The 14,792-nt window shown below is 42.2% G+C and overlaps 1 protein-coding gene across 27 annotated transcripts in view; it reads left to right on the top strand.

Annotated features, from left to right (window-relative positions):
- PDE1C (phosphodiesterase 1C) overlaps positions 1 to 14,792 on the top strand; it is a 388,068-nt gene that overhangs the window by 283,052 nt on the left and 90,224 nt on the right. Inside the window, exon 1 of one of the 27 annotated variants that reach the window (XM_083822163.1) lies at positions 12,995 to 13,140. The exons of the other annotated variants lie outside the window; for them this stretch is intronic. The gene's annotated coding sequence lies outside the window, so the exon portion shown is untranslated. Of the gene's footprint in view, positions 1 to 12,994; positions 13,141 to 14,792 lie in introns of those variants that run through there. 27 annotated transcript variants of the gene reach the window in all.

A 14,792-nucleotide genomic window follows, 5' to 3' on the forward strand; every position in this document is an offset into this window, starting at 1 on the left:
CCTTAGCATGCTTCATCCTGCTCCCTACTGCACTACAACTGATTAACTTAAATATTTATTAATAGCTGGTGATTCCCTTTAGCCTGTAGCCACTAGGCTGAGATAAGATGTGTATTCTGCCTGTGCTAATACCTACACAGGACGAAGGTGCTCCGTTTTGTGTTTTTCAGTGCTGTGGCAGTCCTGACAAGAAAAAAGTGTGTTTTTCAGTAAAGACAATCAGGTTGCAATAGCTTAACATACTGACATAAAGATAAGGGTTGCACACCTGTGTTTTTTGGATGAGAAAATCCTGATTTTGCTGAGCAGAACCCAGTATCTTCTCCATTTATTTATTTATTTATGTTCAGGGTAAAAATGTATCCTGATTATTGTCTGAAAGTCAATGTGACAACTGTGACAGCTAGAATATCAAGCAAGTTTTGATGCAAGTATCAAATGTCCTTAAGTGCTGATGCTAGCTAATGCCCCACACAAACTCAGCAATTCCACAAAATATTGTAGCTGGATTTTCTGTGTGTAACAATCTGTTATGAAAGAGCTCATCCCAAGGGATGCCAGACCTAGAGGAGAAAACTGTTTCCAACTCTTCCTTGCTGTGTAAGTAAAGAAATTGGAATTTGTGTCTAGACTGTAATTTCATCAGTTAATTCTGGGCTTCCACACATAGTTTTGTTGCCCCTTTTCAAATCGTTGTGGGAACAGTACAATATGGTTTTAGTCTTCTCCTTCCCAACAGTGCTTAAGAGAGCCCTCTTTACCCCTCTTCCTTTGAATCTGATGGAAAGTTTTCTCAGGTATTCACTTCTCGCATCGCCCTGATGCTGACAACGGTGTAAGGCTAAATATTTACAAAGAGCTTTCTCTTGACTAGTTATCTCCTAAAACATTAACTGTTTTTTGTTTGTTTTTTATTTTCCACAGGTTGTTCAACGCTACAGGGAACAAGCATGTACAAGGGGAAGGGATGTATTACAAGTTTGTCTTTAAATTTGCAAAATTTTATTTCTTTTCTTTTTTTTTTCTTCTTGTCAATGGATGCTTAATGACCTAAGTAGAAAGAAAACTACCCCCTGCTTATGGGGATAGCTCTTGATTACTTCCATGAACTTGAACTTCTGTACATTTCTTATGCAGTTTCTGAAAAAGTGCCAAAGACAAGAAAACATTGCAAATGGAACTTCATACTTTTATAATTTGAAAAATGATCAATATTTACATAAGAACATAGTGTTGGTTGAGGTTTTGCACTGGAGAGGAATACCATATGAAAATGAATATTTTTGGTGTACTTCTAGAGCATCAATTTTAACTACACCTGTGTAAATCCTAAGTCAGAAGAATATAATGTTCCAAAACAGATTTTTTCCCCCGAACTTCAGTTTTAATCCACGACTGTGAAGTTCTTTGGGCTATTTTTATGACAGCAGAACTTTTGTTGGCATTTTGTGAGTTTTTCCAGCTTTTCTTATTGTCAATGGAAATTTTGGAGGCAGCTTTTCAAAGAGACTTTCCAAATATGGGGGAAAGTCATATGCTATTTCACCTTTTTTCATTTTTGAATGGTTGACTCTGTCATGTGCGTTCAGTTGGGTAATCTGATTTTACTTAGTTGCTGAGAGGGGTGGAGGGTCTGACTATACTATGCTCTCACTGAGCCTTTAAATATTGCAAGCATGCCATCGATGAAGCCTGGTTTCTTTTGTGTCAGAGTTGAGACTCTCTGTATAGTCTCTGTTGTCTAATAATAGTGAAGTTGTCATTTCTTCAGCAGTTTAGTTCTGTACACTGGCCTGTTATTATGCAATTTTGTACAGATAGTGTTTTAGAAAACTTGTTTGAGATTGACTGATAGTTTCATAGGTCTCTGGAGATGGATAGACAGTTTGAATCAGCCTCATTTTCTTAAGAAATGACATTAATAAATATCACTTAGGCTAAATCTAAACATCTTTTTCCTTTATTGTTATTATTCCATCAAATGTCCTTTGAGTATTCTGTGAATTCACCAGTTATTCAGAATTGCTGTTTCAAGGGGAAATGAAGCAAAAATGTTTATTTTGATCCTTTTAGATCATGCTACTTCCATAAGAGAATATTACTACACTGTTAAGATTAAGGATTTTTGAAGGATGAGTAAATTATTCTGGGAAGCATCAGGGTTTTCACACAATATACCCCAAATCTTTGAAGTTTTCCTTTTCTGATCAGAAACCAGGATCTTCTCCTGACAGTATCACTACAGTCTAGAACCCAGCTCATATTTGTTCCAAAAATGCCTTTGAAGGACAAAAGCCATGTGATAATGGTTTGTGTTTCCTCCAGTTGCTGTTTCAGCTTCAAAATGCATTTTTAAGAATGCTTCCTTGCAATCTTGGAATAATTCCTTCACTTGCAATGACTCATATCAGTAACACTGCTCGTAAACAGTCCTTGACTAGTACTATTTTACCCTCACTGAGATAAGTGGTGGTTTAATTACTGTCTTGAGTTCTGGTTTACCACAATTGTAGATGAAATATTTTCGGTGTTCACCTCAAATTGGAGTGGCTTACTTTGTAAAACAAATGCAAACAGACTGTATGTAGCTTGAGCTCTATCCTTGAGTTTGCACTTTACAGTGGGACAGAATGTTTAAACAGAATTTCAGACCTTACTGAAAAACCTCAAGAGCACAGTCCCTGTACAGATCTGCCATTGTCACTGCAGACTTTGGATGTTCAGAAATTTGCATGCTTAGCATGTGATGTGGCAGGGGAGGTTGTAATGATGGTGTTCTGGTTTAAGACTGGCAGGTAGACAAGCACCACCATCCCACTCTCTCACTCCTCTCCTCAGCAGAACAGGGGGAGAAAATACAGTGAAAAAAGATCTCATGGATGAAGGTAAGGACAGGGAGATCTCTCACCAATTACCATCATGGTCAAAACAGACTTGGCTTGTAGAAGATTAATTTGTTGCCAATTAACAATAATGTAAAGTAGTGAGAACTAAAAGTAAGCTAAAAACATACCCCCAGACCCTCCCCATCCACCCTCTTCTATGTCTTCCCCTTGAGCAGTGCAGGGGAACAGGGAATGGGGAATGGGGGCTGTGGTCACTTCGTCTCTGCCACTCCCTCACGGTCACTCTCTGTCCCTGCTCCACGTGGGGTCCCTCCCACGGGATGCCGTCCTTCCTGAACTGATCCTGCAGGGGCTGCCCACAGGCAGCAGCTCTTCAAGAACTGCTCCCACATGGCTCCGTACCACAGGGTCCATCCCCCAGGAGCAAGCTGCTCCAGCTTGGGTCCCCCACAGGCAGCAGCTCCCCCCAGAGCCCAGGCTCCTGCATAGGCTCCTCTCCATGGGCTGCAGCCTCCTCCAGGCCACATCCACCTGCTCCACCAGGGGCTCCTCCATGGGCTGCAGTGTGGAGATCTGCTCCATGTGGGACCCATGGGCTGCAGGGGGACAGCCTGCTCCACCAGGGGCCTCTCCGCAGGCCGCAGGGGAACTGCTGCTGCGTGTCTGGAGCACTTCCTGCCCTCCCTGTGCACTGACCTTGGTGCCTGCAGGGTTGTTTCTCTCATTTACTCACTCCTCTCTCCCAGCTGCTGTTGTGCAGTGTTTTTTTTTGTTTTGTTTTGTTTTGTTTTGTTTTTTTCCCTTTCTTGAATATGCTCTCACAAGAGGCATGACCAGCACCACTCACTGTCTCAGCTCTGGCCAGCAGCGGGTCCTTTTTGGAGCTGGTTGGAACTGGCTCTTACTTAACATGGGGCAGCTTCTGGACTCTTCACAGTGGCCAGCCCTACAGTCCTTGCTCCCTCTACCGAAACCTTGCCACATAAGCACACTATAGTCATCACAGCTAGCGTAAATTGGGGAAGAAAATGGGAAAAGGCAGGCTGAATGTACCTTTAAAAGTTTTGCTGTATTACATGAAGATTAAAATAGTCTTTGGTAATTCAGTAAATTGCAGAAATTCCTTGTTCACTCTAGTGTTCAGTATGATTGTTTTGAAACAACTGACTGTCCTCATACACATTGCTTCCCTTCCCTCTGATGCTATCTTGCTGTGGCCAGTTGACACAGTAGTTGGAAGATTTCCTTCTTCATTAGTGGACAGAAAGTTCTGAGTTTTTGCTAGAGTGCATCTCTCAGCATCCATGTTGTGGCCATCCAAGTGCTATATCTTCTTAGGAAGGGAATGGCAAAATAAATCTGCTTCTGACAGCTTCAGTATCTGTGTCCCATTTTGCATTATTGATATTGTTGTTAAATCTTACTGATGTAATACAGAAATAGGCCTTAGGAAGGTCAAGCAAAGTAAATCACTGAGATGCTGCTAGTGAAATTTCAACCAATGATGGTAGAGCCAAAGTTGAGTGTGAGGCAGTAAAATGGGAAGGAAAGGAAATGACTGGCAGAAACAAAGTAGTATGAGTGCTGAGATGTCAAGCTAACCCATTCAGTGATGTTTATTGTGCCTGCTTAACAATTTGAGGAATGAGAATTTACTAAGAAAAATAGGAAATCATGTACCTGCAAAAAGGTAGTTTGGGGACTAATACTTCCTTCAGTCAGAGCCTGAGGCATGAGGGTATTTGGGTGTTGCAGTTGTGAATATGGCTGAAATGTTCAGTCCCTCTACAACAGGAGAGCAGAGCTAATTGGTCTGCAGATATCTGCAACTGAAGATGTTCCTACATGGCATGTGGAATGCAACAGTGCATGCAGGGAATGCAAATGGAAGACATATGCCCCTGTAAACATGATAATAATTTGCCTAAGAAATTTATTTTCATAAACAATCTTCACAAGTTTCCTCTTGTTTTTTGTCACGTCTTTTTCTTATTACCACTATTCAAAGACATTTTTAGTGCTGCTTCTCTTTTTAACCTTGGGTTAGTTCTAACAGATGTTTTTGAAGTGCTTTGTTTGTGTTCCATTGAGCGAGTGCAGGAAATCTCACGCTTTTTTTTTTCCTTCTTACAAGAACAGCCATGAATGAAAAGTGTTTCCTACAATTTATAATTTCATCAGCTGCACAATTTTCTTTTTACAATTTTGACTGTAAACTTAGCATTGTTTTATTTCTACTTGCTAATCTATTTTGTGCTTCAGTATACAAGCTATCAATTTCAAATGTTTCGTCTTCCCCAAGAGGTTGTTTTCCAGTCATGCTCTCCAGATTTGGCCAATTGCACTTTTGACCCATCAGGTTTTTGTGTATGTGTTTCATGGAATCTTGATTTTTTCCCGTAACATTTGCAATTGGTAATTTGTATCAGCTGGAGCAGCCATTCTGACTCTTCTTTTGGATTGAGAAAAGGAGAAGTTAGTTATTGCAATTAAAACAAGGAGGTGCCATAAGCACACCACCAAGCAAAAGTGCGTTCCTAAGTTAGACTTCTTGGGATACTTGCTTAGTCCATCTGGGTTTATCTCCAAATTCGACATGGAAGTCTCAGGGAAATGAACATAGGTCAGATTTTTTTTCATCTAACTTACATTAACTGTCAGTGCTGCAGGGGTCAGATTGTGGTTTGTGGACAAGTCCAGTTCTCGTACATGTTAGCAAACAAAGGTTTGAATGGCTAGTAGTATACCTGGATCTGTTAGCCAGGTTGGTAATTGCAGTAGACAGGAGATAGTGCAAAGTCCAAACTACCAGTGTATCAATAAAGGGGAGAAAATGTGGACAACTATTCAGAATCATCTGCGTTCAATCAAATGCAACCCTTATCTGAGCTATTTTTTGTTGTAAATGGTGGCTTGGCACTCTCCAGCTTTCATACTATACTTGCCTCTTTTTGTCCTTTCTCTCAGAAGACTATGATTTTCCTGCTAGTGCCCAGGTTGTTAAAAAATCCTGGCATGGCCATTATCTTGTTCAACACCTTCAACATGTACAAATAAAAGTTGGGAGATGGCCTTGGTTTTCCAGCCTTTAGCAAAAGACAAGGGAATATTTACTGCTGACTTTGGGAATGCATCCCTTCAAAATAAAGCCAAATAGGGGTGGAAAGAAAAGGAATGTTTTGTAAAAGTATAGACTGGTCTAATTGCAACCACCAAGAGGGAATGATTTTGCAGTTTAATGCAAACTTTGTGGCAAAAGAAAAAGCAATAGCTTTCTTTTAACATATATTAGTTAATATTTTACTGGGAGGAGGGAAGATAAATTATATGATGACAAAAGGTGTATTAAGTACCTAAGCTTACAATTGCATGTGCTGGTATTACCAGAGAAGTGTGGTGAACTCCTGAACTTACAGGCTACAAAAAGTGCATAGCAGACTTTAAATGCGGCTATAATTAAAATTTTAGTAGTAATTTATCTATTTTTTTTCTGATTTTATACCAGTGAATCAGCTGTGTAAATAACGTCAATTAATTAGTTATGTAGTATGTGCAATAAATGTTGTGCTAAATAGAAATCTGAGGCAGAGAAGTCAGGACCCACATCTTAAATGTGTCTAGAGTCCTCAGTGCCTGCATAACCAAAATCTACCAAGGAGAGGTATAAGCATTTAATTAGAAAGGAAATGGCTGAAGTTTTTAACCAGAAATCTTAGTATACTCCATTTATACCAATTTAAAATAAAACCATATTTGAAACTTTTTATCAATGTTACCTCTGATCACAGCAAAAATTAAAGCTAACAGCTGTGTAAAATGTGTGGTTCATGAGAAAATGCTATATAAATCCATATTTAAATATTGCATCATAGAGTCATAGGATATCCTGAGTTGGAAGGGAACCACAAGGGTCATTGAGTCCAACTCCTGGCTCCACACAGGACCACCCCAAATTCAAACCCTATGTCTGAGAGTGTTGTCCAAATGCTTCTTGAACTCTGACAGGCTTGCTGCCTTGACCACTGCCCTCGGGAACCTGTCCCAGTTCTTGAACACCTTCTCAGTGAAGAACCTTTCCCTAGCACCCAGCCTGACCCTCCCCTGTCCCAGCTCCATGCCGTTCCCTCGGGTCCTGTCGCTGTCCCCAGAGAGCAGAGCTCAGCGCCTGCCCCTCCGCTCCCCTCGTGAGGGAGCTGCAGGCCGCCATGAGGCCTCCCCTCAGCCTGCTCTGCTCTGGGCTTAACAAACCAAGGGACTTCATCTGCTCTTCATACACCTGCTCTAGACCCTTCACCATCTGTGTAGCCCTCCTTTGGATACTCGCTCATAGTTTTATGTCTTTATTGTGTTGTGGCACCCAAAATTACACATAGTACTCGAGGTGAGGCCGCACCAGTGCAGAGCAGAGTGGGACAATCAGTTCCCCCAACCGGCTGGCAATGCCACAACTGATGCACCCCAGGACAGGGTTGGTTCTTTTGGCTGCCAGGACACGCTGTTGACTCCTATTCAACTCGCTGTCAACCAGAACCCCTAGATCTGTTTCTATGGGGCTGCTCTCCGGCCTCTCACCACCCAGTCCATATGTATAACCAGGGTTGCTCCATTCCAGGTGCAGAATCTGACACTCACTCATATTCCTGCCTGAATTATGTGCACTCAGATCTGCACTTGCTTAACTGCCCTGTGGGTTCCTAAAAGTTGTTCTGGAACATAAGTGATTTTAGGAGCTGGAAAGAGTGAGATAATTACAGACTTCCTCCTGTAGATATTTTAATGATAACAGATGGGGGACAGTTAAGGTTACAATGAAATATTTTGATATTAATCTGTTGAACTCCCCCCAGTTTTTGCAATGAGCATGAAGTAAAAAGCCAGCGTGCAGCTCTGACATTCAGATCTGCACAAAGCAATCTGCTAGCATCATTTGGAAGAATAACCTTGTTCAAGGACCCAGAAATGTGATAATTGTGGTTTCAAAGAAAAAGATTCAGTCTGTATAAGACAAAGGGGAATGCGTCACTGGATGCATCAACACTAAACTGACAGTGTGTGTTCAGTTGCCTGAAATAGCAATTCATATGGTTCATTTCAGGTACTTGTTTTTAAAGAAGCAAATTGAAAACTGTTAGCCATTGTTCCCTAGGTTTTTGTCTGACAATAACTGAGGTCATTTTTATAAAAAGCACCAGTGATTTGGAAAGGCTGGGTTCCGGAAGATCCTATTTGCTGTCTTTGGATTTCATTTTCAAAAAGTTCAGGGATCCCACAGTTTTTCCCAAAATTATTACAAGCTAGGGTCTCAAAAAGTCCATCAGAGGCAAGCTTACTTTGGGAAACATCCATTTTAAGATGGCTAGTTGTGAAAAAAAGAATATAGCAGCCTTTCTCTCCCACATCTGAAGTTTACCCCCATTCATGTCTCAATTTATTCAATGGAAAGAGTTATCTCACCTCGTCTTAGCTCTCTGAAACTATAATACCTGCCTAAGCTTATCTTTAAGCTCATTTCTGTCATTTGTGGAGGAAGGCGCATCTAAAAGCAGTGGACACTTCCCTAAGATAATATATGACAGGCAACTTTTGAAGGTGATTCATCATAGCTATGCCTCTCTGGTGACTTCCATGAGAACCTATGTGCCTCATTTCTATAGAAGGTTAATGCTGGTTGAGGTGATTGACTCTAATGAAAAAAGACCCATGACCAGTACTTCTAATGGCCTCATAACCAAGAATCTGACATTGCAATTTTGTCTACATTTGATAGTGAGAGGCTTTTTACTGCTTATATTTTATGACTTTCAGTTCCCAAAGGTCAGAACCCAAGAATGGACAGGGTGTTTGCATGTCAGAAGAGAGTACACCGTTTAGAAGTTTTCAGTAGCGGGGAGGTAGAGACAAGGACAATTCAAAGGACTCAGTGCTGAGAGTTTCTGCAGTTCTACACAGAAGACAGAATGGACAGAATTGCTTAGGCTGTAAGTCTAATTTGGCTTCCTCTGGTAAGACAAAATTCATTAATATTTTGGCCATAGAACTTCTGTCCCTGTACAGATGTGAAGGAATTGATGCCTCTGAGGGGAAAATACAAACTTTGCATGATTTCACTTATAGTTGGCTAATATGGGCACAAGCTTATTTGACTTAAGGTGAGCTGAAACAAGCCAATTACCACCCTGCTGATTCCACCAAACATGACATTGTTACATTATCATGCTTCTAAATGTTACAAAATTAATTGCTTTATTTATTTATGTATTTATTTGGCATTCAAAGGAAGAAGAATATTCTAGGACGTAAGAGGAAGGCAAAACTATTAAATGGGAAATTGCTTGTAATTTCTCTTGATAAGAAATGCCAGTAACACAATGCTGTGTGTTTCAGTGATTGTTCCTTGAAAACATATGTTTTTTCTTCCTCTGGAAGTTGTCACTTGAATTTTTCTGTACATAAGCAGTAGCAAAAGATAACTGTCCAGTCTAATACAAATCCCCTGGGCTGTGGGCTGCCAGTTACTACTGTATTTCCTGTTGTCTTTTAAGGGTTCCTGCTGGAGCTGACTTTCTAGGTTGTGTCTATTCCTGCGTAGTTCGCAAATGCTATATATGTAGAGCCCTAGACTCAGATGTGGCAGACTGTGGAATGAATCATATCTGCTGACTATTGTGAGAAGACATGGTGAGCTCCTTGATGATTTCCTGTGTGTGCTGTACCTGTCTCACCAACCTGCTACTTGAATGGAGCATCGAAGGGTCTTCAATACACATCATGGAGGCTTCTGTCAACCCAGTTGACTGAGGCTACTGCAGGTGTTCATTATGAAGTGTAACCACATGCAGTCTGCTTTTGATATTTTTGGGCAGTGTTAAATGGGTTGGAAGAGACCTTAAAGATCACCTGTTTTCAACCCTGCCCCTGCCATGGGCAGGGATGCCACTAGATCAGGTTGCCCAAGACCCCATCCAGCCTGACCTTGAACACCTCCAGAGATGGGGCATCCACAACTTCTCTGGGCAACATGTTCCAGTGCCTTACCATGCTCCAAGTGAAGAATTTCCTGCTAACATCTGGTCTAAATCTGCCCTCTTTTAGTTTAAAACCATTCCCCCTTGTCCTGTCATTATCTGACCGAGCAAAAAGTTGCTCCATTTAAGTACTGAAAAGCTGCAATGAGGTCTCACCGGAGCCATCTCTTCTTCAGGCTGACCATCCCCAGCTCTCTCAGCCTGTCTTCAGAGGAGAGGTGCTCCAGCCCTCTGATCATCTGTGTGGCTTTCCTCTGGCCTCGTTCTAACAGCCCCACATCCTTCTCGTGCTGGGGGCCCCAGACCTGGGTGTAGCACTCCAAGTGGGGCCTTACAAGGTCAGAGCAGAGGGGGACAATCACCTCCCTCCACTTGCCCTCCAATCCTCTGTTGATCCAGCCTATGTGCATTTTCTTTACAGTTCCTTTACACCATAGCTGGATACAGTCCAGAGGCATCTGACAGACCTTCTATGTGCGCACTGCTTAGCTGGTCAGCATATGCTCTCTGATATATCCCCAGAATATCAGATTTATTAAGTTTGAACATCATAGTTAGATAACAGATGTGCACCTATTTCTATGCAGCAATTCTTGAATAGAAATATAGTTCACTATATATTCACAGTGAACATCTGTTTCTCATCTTATTCATGATTTTCCTACTGTTCATTAAGGTAGTTTGTCAGAGAAGGGAAAGGAATGTGTACCATAAATCAGAAGGCACAGTTTTGTCTCTCAGTTAAGCAGACTTTGTCTTTCCAGCTTGTAGTAGCAGCCCTTGGGCTTTTTCTGTATGTAAACTGAAGCTGGCATTCATGGAATCGGATCTAGTCAGTAATAAACCTGATTACTATTTTGTTAATTTCTAAAGCTTGTGGGTGATTTTATTTACTTATTTTGATTTTTTTAAAGCAATTTGAGCTGGGTATCAAAAGGATGTTATCATAAATGAGTCGTCTTTGAAATCATTCTCTTCAGTTTTCATTATATAAGGGTAATTTGACTAACAATAAACACAGACTGATAGCAGAAGGTGCCTCTTATTCAGACTTCCAGTCAGAGTGACAAGGATTTGCTGAAGCTGAAAGTGCTCCATGCTAGTGTCTAATTTAAATGGCGTTCTCTCTCTCCACAGGAAACTCACAAAGGGTCTTACTGTAACTGGGATCGATTTCAAGTGACAGTTTTTGCTGGTGCACCTCTGTGATGAACAGGGCTGTAAATAGTCTCCCATACTAAAGTTAATGCTAATAATATTTTGGGGAAAAATGTGTGTTTCTAAGATCAATTATGGCAAGATTATTACTGTGTAATAGCTTGCATTCTTATCCCCTATGCAATTGCTAGGCTTTTTACAAGGATGCCCAATTCCACTGAAACCTGGTGACAGTTAGTCACCTGGTCGCAGTAGTGGGGCGAGGCGTGGCAGTTTGCCCGGCACTTTGTGCAGGTAGGGCGCGCTCAGGCAGGGCAGAGCGTTCCACCCTGCTCACAGGAACAACTCGTCTACCGGCTGCCTACCTATAGGTGCCATGGTCATCACTAGGTGGAGAGCTCTTTTTAGAAAGTCTGTGGCCACCCAGACTGAGTGCCCACTCAAAAATGTGGCAGTTCAGGTCTCTGGATGCACGGAGTCCCTGAGCCTGTTGCTGCCCTCTGAGGGCAGCAGAGACACCGTGTGTGTGAGGTGTGAGCAGGTGGACGACCTGGTCAGCCTGGTGGCAGAGCTCAAGGAGGAGGTGGAGAGGTTGAGGGCCATCAGGGAGTGTGAGCGGGAAATAGACCTGTGGAGCAACTCCCTGCAAGACTTGAAGGAAAGGCACCGGGGTGAGACACCCCAAACAAGGGTGGACCCCTTGCCCTGTCGAGCAGAGGGAGGGGACCTAGGAGATGAGGAGGAATGGAAACAGGTCCCTACTGGATGTCGCAGGCAACCCCCCTCCCTACCAGCCCTGCCTCCTCAGGTGCCCATACACAACAGGTTTGAGACCCTGGAGCTTGAGAGACTGGTGGGTGAGGATGAGGTGAACAGTCTACCCAGGAGGATGCCTAGGGCGAGGAAGTCAACTCCACACCTCAGGATTGCCTCCACTAAGAAAGAAAGAAGGGTGATCGTTGTAGGTGACTGCCTTCTCAGGGAAACAGAGGGCCCTATTTGTTGACCTGACCCTACCCGTAGGGAAGTCTGCTGCCGCCCTGGGGCCAGGGTCAGGGACATTGCCAGAAAGCTTCCTAACCTAGTTTGCCCCTCTGACTACTATCCTCTTTTGATAGTCCAGGCTGGCAGAGTTGATATTGCAGAGAGAAGCCTGAAGGCTATCAAATGGGACTTTAGGGACTTTAGAGATGAGTGGTTGGAAAGCTGCCTGGCAGAAAAGGACCTGGGAGTATTGGTTGATAGTCAGCTGAATATGAGCCAGCAGTGTGCTCAGGTGGCCAAGAAGGCCAACAGCATCCTGGCTTGTATAAGAAGCAGTGTGGCCAGCAGGACTAGGGAAGTGATTGTCCCCCTGTACTCAGCTCTGGTAAGGCCGCACCTCGAGTACTGTGTTCAGTTTTGGGCCCCTCGCTACAAGAAGGACATGGAGGTGCTCGAGCGAGTCCAGAGAAGGGCAACGAAGCTGGCGAGGGGTCTGGAGAACAAGTCTTACGAGGAGCGGCTGAGGGAGCTGGGCTTGTTCAGCCTGGAGAAGAGGAGGCTCAGGGGCGACCTTATCGCTCTCTATAGGTACCTTAAAGGGGGCTGTAGCGAGGTGGGGGTTGGTCTATTCTCCCACGTGCCTGGTGAAAGGACAAGGGGGAATGGGCTAAAGTTGTGCCAGTGGAGGTTTAGGTTGGCTATTAGGAAAAATTTCTTTACTGAAAGGGTTGTTAGGCATTGGAATAGGCTGCCCAGGGAAGTGGTTGAGTTATCATCCCTGGAGGTCTTTAAAAGATGTTTAGATGTAGAGCTTAGTGATATGATTTAGGGGAGGACTTGTTAGTGTTAGGTCAGAGGTTGGACTAGGTGATCTTGGAGGTCTCTTCCAGCCTAGATGATTCTGTGATCTGTGATCTGTGGATTCCTTTAAATCAATGCAGGGTGTTGTTTTTTACTCAGGACTAAGAGTTTGCTTGGGAAACTACCATTCACCATCCAGAAGTCAAGACAGAGCTCAAAACTGATGTGAACAATGATTTCAAGTGTTACAAAAAGGTTTTCTCTGCTTATGCATATGAACCATGTACATCTTCGAAAGGAAGTAAGAATGACACATCTTTTCTCAGGTTAGTGCAGAAGGCAGCCAGTAACTCATTTAAGATAGCTGTGTCATTAGTGAGGGTGGGAAAAGTTTTGATATTGCTCAAATCTTCTACATTTTTTTTGAACATTCTCATATTTTGCAGAAAGATACAAGGTGGTTTTTTTTTGTTTGTTTGTTTTATGTTTTGTTTTTGTTTGTTTTGTTTTGTTTTAACTGTGGCATGGACCACATACGCCTTCTGCTCCTTCTTCTCCTCGGATGAGAGACCAGAAACTCTGAATAATTTCTTTCAACCTGTATTTGTAGCAAGCTTTTGAGCTCACAAACCAGGGAAACAATCCACTCATGAGGATTTTCGCATCTAGGATATTAGTGCTTTCTTCCACTGAGCTACTGCTTGAGGATAATTCCTTCAGTCCCTCAGCTGAGCTCTGGGATCTCCGTTCTGAGCAAGTGTTCAAAGGACTAAGCAGAAATCACTTCAGCCCAGGGTTCTCCTTTCTCTGCTGAGTCCCTTTGCTGTGTGGCCATGGGTTGGTTTTGGTAAGAAATTCCACTGCAGGCTTTCTTCATGAAACTTGTGTCAGATTTACTAGTGGCTCGTGAATAGCTTTTGATCTCCAGGTGTTATTGACTGTTGATGAAAAAACACTGTCTTGGACAAGTACTTAACCCACTCTAACACAAATTGCTGTGTTCAATACCTTGCTCTCTTTTCCTGGCAATAATAAAAATCTCTGCTTTCTACAAACCTAGCATGACTTGCCATGGTTGGAACGAGATATTAATCAGGTTCAGCTGTCCATATCAAACTGTCCAGCAATTAATGTTAAGAGTAAAACAAAGGTAAATATTCCATCCTTGGTAATCTGTAATTATACTAGTTTGTTTTTTTTTTTTCTTTCTATGTGCATTCAACGTTCTTTTTTCTCAGCAGGCTCAATGGTATAAGAATGATACTTGGAAGAAGAGATAGAGTTGTAGTGTTGAAAATGTGCAATGAATCACAGTCTAAAGGCTTTGAAAATAGATGTGGAGACTAGCCATGCAGCTTTGTAGACTTCACACTGGTTGAAGAAACTTGCCCCAAGGATTCAGACAGTCCGTGTGGTTTGCATGTTAATTGGAGTTGACTAGTATCCAGACTGTGGTGGTGTTAATCTTCTCTGGAGTGATATGTAATGCTATTTAAAAAAAAAAAAATCAACAGCATAAACACAAGCCCTCTACCTAAGTAGATAAATATTTGTACACAGATAGTCTTATTTATAACACAAAGGAGAATGCTTGGAGCAGTTATTCAGAAATTTTGTTTCAAGAATACTCTAAAAACAGCTTCACTTTTTCCTGTTTCTCAGTGGGGATTTGGAGTGGTTTTGGGTCTTTGAGCTGTGTAACTTTCATGGACTAAGTTCAGTTGCTGTTTCTATTTGCTTTCTATCTCCCTGAGTCTTAAGCAGGATAGCAAATATTTTAGAGAAACATTAAAAAGAGTAAAAACAGGGCTGAGTATATTGGCATTATTTGCAGATGCTCTCAGAGCTTTTTACAGTGAATGGATATAGGTATTTCCCTTGGAAGGGCAGTGTGGGAGGCCATGTTATGGAAATGGCCTATGCCCCTTTTCCAAAATTTTACACTTACCTGAGTTTTCTGTTGGATCAGAGGAAGTTA

This window comes from Anser anser (genome assembly GCF_964211835.1).
Source record: "Anser anser genome assembly, chromosome: 2".
In the NCBI taxonomy this organism is placed as follows: Eukaryota; Metazoa; Chordata; class Aves; order Anseriformes; family Anatidae; genus Anser; species Anser anser.